Source organism: Homarus americanus, unplaced genomic scaffold (assembly GCF_018991925.1).
Source record: "Homarus americanus isolate GMGI-L3 unplaced genomic scaffold, GMGI_Hamer_2.0 scaffold50924, whole genome shotgun sequence".
NCBI classification, from domain to species: domain Eukaryota; kingdom Metazoa; phylum Arthropoda; class Malacostraca; order Decapoda; family Nephropidae; genus Homarus; species Homarus americanus.
This window is the reverse complement of record NW_024718094.1, coordinates 5,245,435-5,253,227: the sequence shown is the minus strand read 5'-3', so window position 1 is coordinate 5,253,227 and position 7,793 is coordinate 5,245,435. Positions and strand designations below refer to the sequence as shown.

Below are 7,793 nucleotides of genomic sequence, written 5' to 3'. Positions count from 1 at the left end.
TGAGTGACTTCCAGTTGTAGAGTGACACCAGTTGGCGAGAGTGACACCAGTTGGCAAGTGACACCAGGTTGTAGAAGTGACACCAGTTGTAAGTGACACCAGTTGTAAGTGACTTTTAGTTGTAGAAGAGTGACACCAGTTGTAAGTGACACCAGTTGTAGAGTGACACCAGTTGTGAGTGACACCAGTTGTGAGAGTGACACCAGTTGTAGAGTGACACCAGTTGGCAGAGTACCAGTTGTAGAGAGTGACACCAGTTGTAGAGTGACTTTTAGTTGTAGAGTGGCTGTTGTAGAGTGACACCAGTTGGCAGAGAGTGACACCAGTTGTAGAGTGACACCAGTTGTAGAGTGACACCAGTTGTAGAGTGACACCAGTTGTAGAGTGACACCTGCAGTTGTAGAGTGACACCAGTTGTAGAGTGACACCAGTTGTAGAGTGACACCAGTTGTAGAACGCGGTTTGTAGAGAGTGACACCGGTTTGTAGGTATTTGCAGGTTGTAGAGGTAGGCTTGCTGCGGTTGTAAGAGTGAGCACACCAGTTGTGAAGGTAGACACCAGTTGTAGAGTGACACAGTTGTGAGAGTGACACCAGTTGTAGAGGTGACACCAGTTGGCCAGAGTGACACCAGTTGTAGAGTGACACCAGTTGTAGAGTGACACCAGTTGTAGAGTGACACCAGTTGTAGAGTGACACCAGTTGTAGGTAGACACCAGTTGTGAGGTAGAGCACCAGTTGGCCAGAGTGACACCAGTTGTAGAGTGACACCAGTTGTAGAGTAGCACCAGTTGTAGAGTGACACCAGTTGTAGAGTGACACCAGTTGTAGAGTGACACCGGTGTAGAGTGACACCAGTTGTAGGTGACAGTTGGCAGAGTGACACCAGTTGGCAGAGTGACACCAGTTGTAGAGTGACACTAGTTGTAGAGAGTGACACTAGTTGTGTGACCTAGTTGAAGTTACACCAGTTGGTGTGGGTACTGTGTGTAGTGACTACGTACAGTGTCAACACCTATGAAATTTCCACACAGGCGCAGGGTAAACTCTCCACGTCCTTCATACAAAAAATATACTAAACCCTGTCTCTGTATTGTGCTGTAGTCATGTACTCTGTCATTTCTGTTTCGTCATGTACTCTGTCATTTCTGTTTCGTCATGTACTCTGTCATTTCTGTTTCGTATCGTGATATAAGACGTACAAAACAGCTGACGTTACATTAGAAGTATTTTAGCAGGTTGAGGTTTTATGCTGCAGGCTCCTCATGGTATACCCAAATCTTTACAAGTTCCATCAAGAGAGATCGATATCCATTTCCACCGTAGAGTTAGAAGTGACCAACAGTGGCTGCTTATGGTAGAGTTATATTGTGACTGTCTAACCTGAGGGAAATCAATAACACATCTAACTCGGCTGAACTTCATGTAGAAACACGTTAGCCTCTTCACTAAGGGGACGCCATTTTCACCCCCTTTCCTCCCCCCCTCCCCCCAGGCCCTTCCCCTTCTCACGCACATCCCCTCCAACACACACAGAGGCCCCCAGACTGTGGATACTACAACTGAAGAATGTGTAAACACTCGCCCTAAAAAGTATCTTGACGGTGAGGATCGAGGAATTTCAAAATGAACACCTGACTCCTCTTTGTCTCGGTAGGGTTGTCAAAATCCTTCGTCCTTTGTGTCATATTGTCCCACACCAAATTGTACAGATACTTTTTTTTAGAGCGAGTACCTGGTGAAGGGTTCGAATCCATATTTAGTAATCTGAACCCATGTGTTAGATAAAGGAAGAGGACGTTGTGTGTGGGGAAGATATTTTTAGATCACAACAAACGAGTGAGGGTGACGAAGTTCCTGGAAATGTTCTCTTTGACATTGAGACAATTTCTGTGTATATAGATTGTCCCACTTCAAGGAGGCAGCCGGGAAGATAAGCTGAAACAAATCTTATTCTGCAAGTTACAGCTACAAACGTGCTTAATATAACCCACTTACTGCCGTGCACGTCTGATGATCACACACACACACACACACACACACAAACTTTATGCCTGTATCGCGAGGTACATAACGGGTACAGCTGCATTCCTTCACTGATTCTTCACCTGTTTTAGCCTTAATATGTACCTGGTCAGTGAGTTACGTCGTTGGTGATTAGGACTTAAATTGGTCGTGTTTTGGACTTGTTTTGGACATTTTATCGAGTATTGCGATGATACAAAGTGACTAACGGTGCTTTTCTGCGTAGTTGTGCCATTGGGCTCTTGTCGTTATTGGCATTAACTAAGACTTATAAATCCTATTGCCATGACGATTGAGAGCCAGTCTTAATGGGCTATGTATCTATTGAGTGACAGTCGTAAAGAGATCTGGTTGGGCCCCTCATCACTGTAAACAGTTTATGTTAAGTTGGGGCCTACTAGCACTGGCTGGGGTCCATTCGATTCCTTGAAGTAGTTCTGTGTGGTATTATGATGAACTCGTGTTGTTTATAATGGAGAGAGAGAGAGAGAGAGAGAGAGAGAGAGAGAGAGAGAGAGAGAGAGAGAGAGAGCACACACACATATCTCTCTCGAGTACAAATTCTTCACTGTCAAAAGTTATGAATTTATAGACGTCATATATCTCGCCTACAGCAGACAGACGTACACACGGACTGACTCGAACACGTACAGACTCACACACTTACAGACTCAAACACTGATAGACTCAAACACGGACGGACTCACACACAGACAGACTCACACACAGACAGACTCACACACGGACGGACTCACACACGGACAGTGAGAATAAACAATGACTGTCTTCTATTGATGGCGGCGGGAAGCGTAAAATGTGAATTATTGTCAGACTTTTAAATTTACTTTCACACTTACTTCCGTGAATCACCCATTGTGTTGCAGTGTGTCGTGGCGGCCCTGTACTGCACCACACACACACACACACACACACACACACACACACACACACGTAGAATCAGGTCCAGGTGTAGACTACAGGTGAGAGAGACCAGTGCCATAATTAAGGTCCTTTCGAGGCACTGAGCCAGGTAACCCTTGTGTACCTGCCTGTTTATTGAGGTCAGGTCAGGTCACGCTCCTCACCCTCTGTCGTAGCGGTGTGGCAGTGTGAGGCGGTGTGGCAGTGTGAGGCAGTGTGTGGCAATGTGAGGATGGTGTGGCAGTGGCGGGGCAGTGTGTGGCAGTGTGAGGCGGTGTGGTGTGAGGATGATGTGGCAGTGTGAGGATGGTGTGGCAGTGTGAGGGGGTGTGGCAGTGTGAGGATGGTGTGGTAGTGTGAGAGGGTATGGCAGTGTGTTAGGTCATGAGTCAAGGTTAGGTCATGAGTCAAGTTTATGAGTGAGGTTAATCATGATTCAACTTAGGTGATGAGTCAGATTAAGTCATGAGTGAGGTTAATTATGAGTTAGGTTAAGGTGATTAGTGAGGTTAAGGTGATTAGTGAGGTTAAGGTGATTAGTGAGGTTAAGGTGATTAGTGAGGTTAAGGTGATTAGTGAGGTTAAGGTGATTAGTGAGGTTAAGGTGATTAGTGAGGTCAAGGTGATTAGTGAGGTCAAGGTGATTAGTGAGGTTAAGGTGATTAGTGAGCACTACTAACAGCCTGGTCGTCTCCCCACAGGTCTAACTACCAGTATGAGGACGAGTCTACCAACAAGAGAAGAAAAAGAGGATCTATATTCTTTAGGAAGAAGAAGGTGAGTGTCTCTCTCTCTCTCTCTCTCTCTCTCTCTCTCTCTCTCTCTCTCTCTCTCTCTCTCTCTCTCATCATCCCCTTCTTCTTCCATCTCCTCGTCAACTATATTTATTTCCCATTTTTCTTCCCCTTCTCCGCTTCCACAATTTATCATTATTCCTCCTCTTGTTTCTTCTTTACTCTTCTTTTTTCATTCGTTAGTCTTCTTTCTCCTCATTTATTACGAGTTTCCTTATTCTTGTTCGCTTCAGCCTCTTCATACACGTTTATGATGGCTGGTCCGAATAGGCCCCATGCTGGTCAAGTAGGCCCCAGACTGGTCAAATAGGCCCCAGATTTATCAAATAGCCTCCAATCTTAATAGCCCCCAGTCCTAATAGACCCCAAACCTAATTTAACCATTAACACGAGGGCCAAGTTATTGTCACGGGCCCTTGTCATGTTCAGGTCTCAACAGATACACTAAAATCATCAGAATTTCTTTCACAGTTATATGGTATCGGCCTCTTCCTTCCTTCTCTCTTTCTTTCCTTCACACACACTTTTATCTCTCCTCTCTATCTCCTCGGTTCTCTCATCCTGGGTTTTTACTTCTCCTCCTTTTCTTATCCTTCCTCTTTATATATATATATATATATTCCTTCTGTCTTCTCCACTATCTCCTCCTCCTCCTCTATCTCTTCCTCCTTCTCGTCCTCCTCCTCCTGTCTCCTCCGCTTCTTCCTGCTCCTCCTCGTCTCCCTCTCCTTCCCCTCCTATCTTCCTCTTCCTCAATTATGTGCTTCTTCTTTGCTCCCCCTCCTCCTACTTTCTTCCCCCCCCCCTTTCCTATAAATAACCACACTGTATTTACATAATGGTTCAGAGTGTTAGGAGAAAACAGGCACACTATTACTTTACCTGACATATAAAAACCCAGTAATTCCCACATGTTGGTCGTAAGCCTCAATAAGTTTATATATATACAGAATTTATCTCGTGTAAGTATATATATTCAGTCTGTCATGATGTTAACCTAACCTACATGTATATAAATTTGATCATATACATCCAGTTGTGTGTTTGTGTGTGAATTGATGTGTATATTGTACTGTATAATTTAGTTAGGTATTCAAATGATGGTGTTTTAGTTTATATATTAATAGATTAGTAATTTGTCATTTGTAAATAATAATAGTTGAAGCCTTGACGTAGCTATACCTCAAGAACTATATATAACATGGTGTAGTAGACCTTCTATAGGGGGATATGATTGACGATGTGGTTTTTGTTATGCCGCAGGACAAGCCTAAGAAGAGCTCCCATCAGTTCGTGTCTGTCTGCTACAGTAACTCAGCCACCTGTGACGTGTGTAGCAAGCCTATGACCAACAAGCCGGCCCTTCGCTGTGAGAGTAAGTACTGTACCCACCTACCACCACCTCCTGTTTGGTTTGGCTGTAGAGAAAGTAGCCATCCAGTACCCTTCCTCCACTGTTGGAGTAAGTGCCATCCTCTTTTCCCCCTCTCTCACACGTGTTCTGCTTCAGAGTAAGGATAGAGGAGGTGTGAGGGTAAGTGGCTGTTACTCTATCAACATTTGAGTGTGAACCAGCAAGCATTTAAGAGGAGCTGAATTAGTAGATACTGTACTTGTTGCTTCTGACCGTCCTTACGTTCATTTACTCTTAAAAAATTCTTTTAATTTCCTCGTGTTGTAAACTGTAGGGAATATAGTTTTTTCCAGAAAGCAGTTTCGTGGTTTTTTTTTATTTACTTCTTTAAAAATTACTTACTTAGGAAAATAGTCACTTATTCGTCTGTTTCAGTTTTTAAGACCGTATGAACGTGAGTCAAGTTACTCCAGACACATGGAAAATTACCAACTTATCGAACTCCTCCAAGATATTATTAAGTTACTTCCACGTACCAAATTTAATCAAAATCCATCGCTTTTTCGTTTAATTATCACGTTCACAACTTGGAGCACGCACACAAAAAAATGGATTCTCTGTATCTCCAGGTTCTCTTCAGCGGCGCGTCATTGACAGAGAGAAAAAACGAAATCCGTCTCTTCAGTTCCAGATGATGACGCCGGGCAGATTCGTTCTTTTCCGTTGATGTGTGTAAAAAGCCGGTCTGAGCCTCTCGTTAAGGTTTAATATCCCTCATTAGTACCAGCTACGCACTGCGGCATATTAAAACATCCTGCCTACAATTATTATTTTTTAACTCTGAGGATAATTGTTTTAACCCTCTGAGGATGGTAGTTCAGCTCTCTTAGGACGACGGTTTAACTTTAACCCCTTGTGCAACTGTAACGTAAGCGGGTAATAGTAATAATAACAATAACAATGATAATAGTAACAACAATAACAACAACAAAGGGTTAAATCATGGAACACAAAGGGTTAAATCACGGTACACAAGGGCGTTAAATCATGGTACACAATGAGTTAAATCACAGTACACAAAGGGTTAAATCACGGTACACAAGGGATTAAGGACGAGGGTTTAAACCTTGGATGACCTTTGTTTAACCCTTTGAGGACGATATTTTAACCCTTTCTGAACCACGATGTTAACCCTTGAGGACGTTGGTAACACACCTAGCTAGTGTAGTGGGTAAAGAAGTAATTGTATTTACGTATTATTTACTATTTACCCGTTCTGGTTTAAGTAATTGTTATTGCTTCTTGTTTGGATTATATCATTGCTTATATTATAACTTGATTGTGTTTTTGTTTGTTTCTCAAATTTATCACTTCCATAATAAAAAAAAAAAAACTTCCATTTACTGTCTCTTATTTTAACTTATTATTTATTTTGTAATTTGATCGTCTTTTTTTTATTGTTTTTCCACTATGTATTTTTCTCCAACAAATGAATAAAATATACATTATGTAGACTATTCAATGTATGTCTACTGGAGTCGATTATAACCGGTGTTGTGTCGATATATCAGTCTTGTAAATCAGATATTGTTTTTTATTAAGGGGCTCCAAATCATGTCGATATTTCTGTTCTTGTATAGTTTATATTTGTAACTTGCTGGCTGTAGTAATTGTTTCGATACAGTGTACAGGTGTAGTGTAAGGGGTGTACAGGTGTTGCACAGGTGGAATACAGATTGAGGGTACAGATGGATTACAGGTGAGGGTATAGGTGGAGAATACAGGTACACTATGAGGGTGGACACACATCACCTGTCGACACCTGACGCTTTATTAACCGATGGGTCACGGGGAGGAGGGGGGGGGGTGGTGTAGAGGTGTTCGACAGTGTCCATCCATTCACCTGTGTATAACCATCCACGCCCCCCCCCCCTCTTTCTCTCTCTCACACACACACACACACACAAAACAAACACACAAAAACAAACACACACACAAAAGGGTAGAAGCGAGGGCAGTTATTGGCAGGTATCAGTGTCCAGGCTGTGTGAGGTCGACGTGAACCTGATATTGACCCTGAAGCTCTCATACACCTGCCACTACACCTGCCACTACACACACACATTTATTAATTTCGACGCGGTTTTGAAATTAAATTTTATATACGAACGTGTTATTGTCTTTGTTTATCTGATTAATTTTGTTTTGTAATTCTTCCGTCATTCCTTCCCATATTGTGTGCCTGGTTTCAAACTTTTTAATCGGTGGATGGGTTTTAAACTAAATTAGGGCTGTGTATCTCAATAAGCGGAGTGTGGCGACCAGAATGTTTCAAAATCCAATATATTTACTATATTCGCATCATTAGAATATATGATGAATTGGGAATAAAGGCACCCTATACTTTTTAAAGTTGTTTATTATCTTTACAGCGTGTCAGGTGTGTGTGCACAGAACTCTTGCAAGGATCAGATCTCAGACTGCTCAATCCAAAAACCCCAAAAGTAGAACGTTTTTATTGAATCTTCATCTCCACCACCCTATTCATCTTTCTCCTTCATCTTATATTTCTTCCTTTTCCTATATCCTTTACTTGATTTCCAACTCTTTCTCATTTATCACTTCTTTTTATTATTGATAATTAGTGTTTGACCAGTGCGTCATATTTACTTTAAATTTATCTTGAATATATATTTTTTC

General features: G+C 42.1%; 1 long non-coding RNA gene across 1 annotated transcript; it reads left to right on the top strand.

Annotated features, from left to right (window-relative positions):
* The first annotated feature begins 3,574 nt into the window (after positions 1–3,574).
* LOC121859154 lies at positions 3,575–7,555 on the top strand. The gene is made up of 3 exons (XR_006087611.1): positions 3,575–3,722; positions 5,003–5,114; positions 7,526–7,555. It is a non-coding gene; the product is annotated as an uncharacterized LOC121859154 (long non-coding RNA).
* Positions 7,556–7,793: the final 238 nt, after the last annotated feature.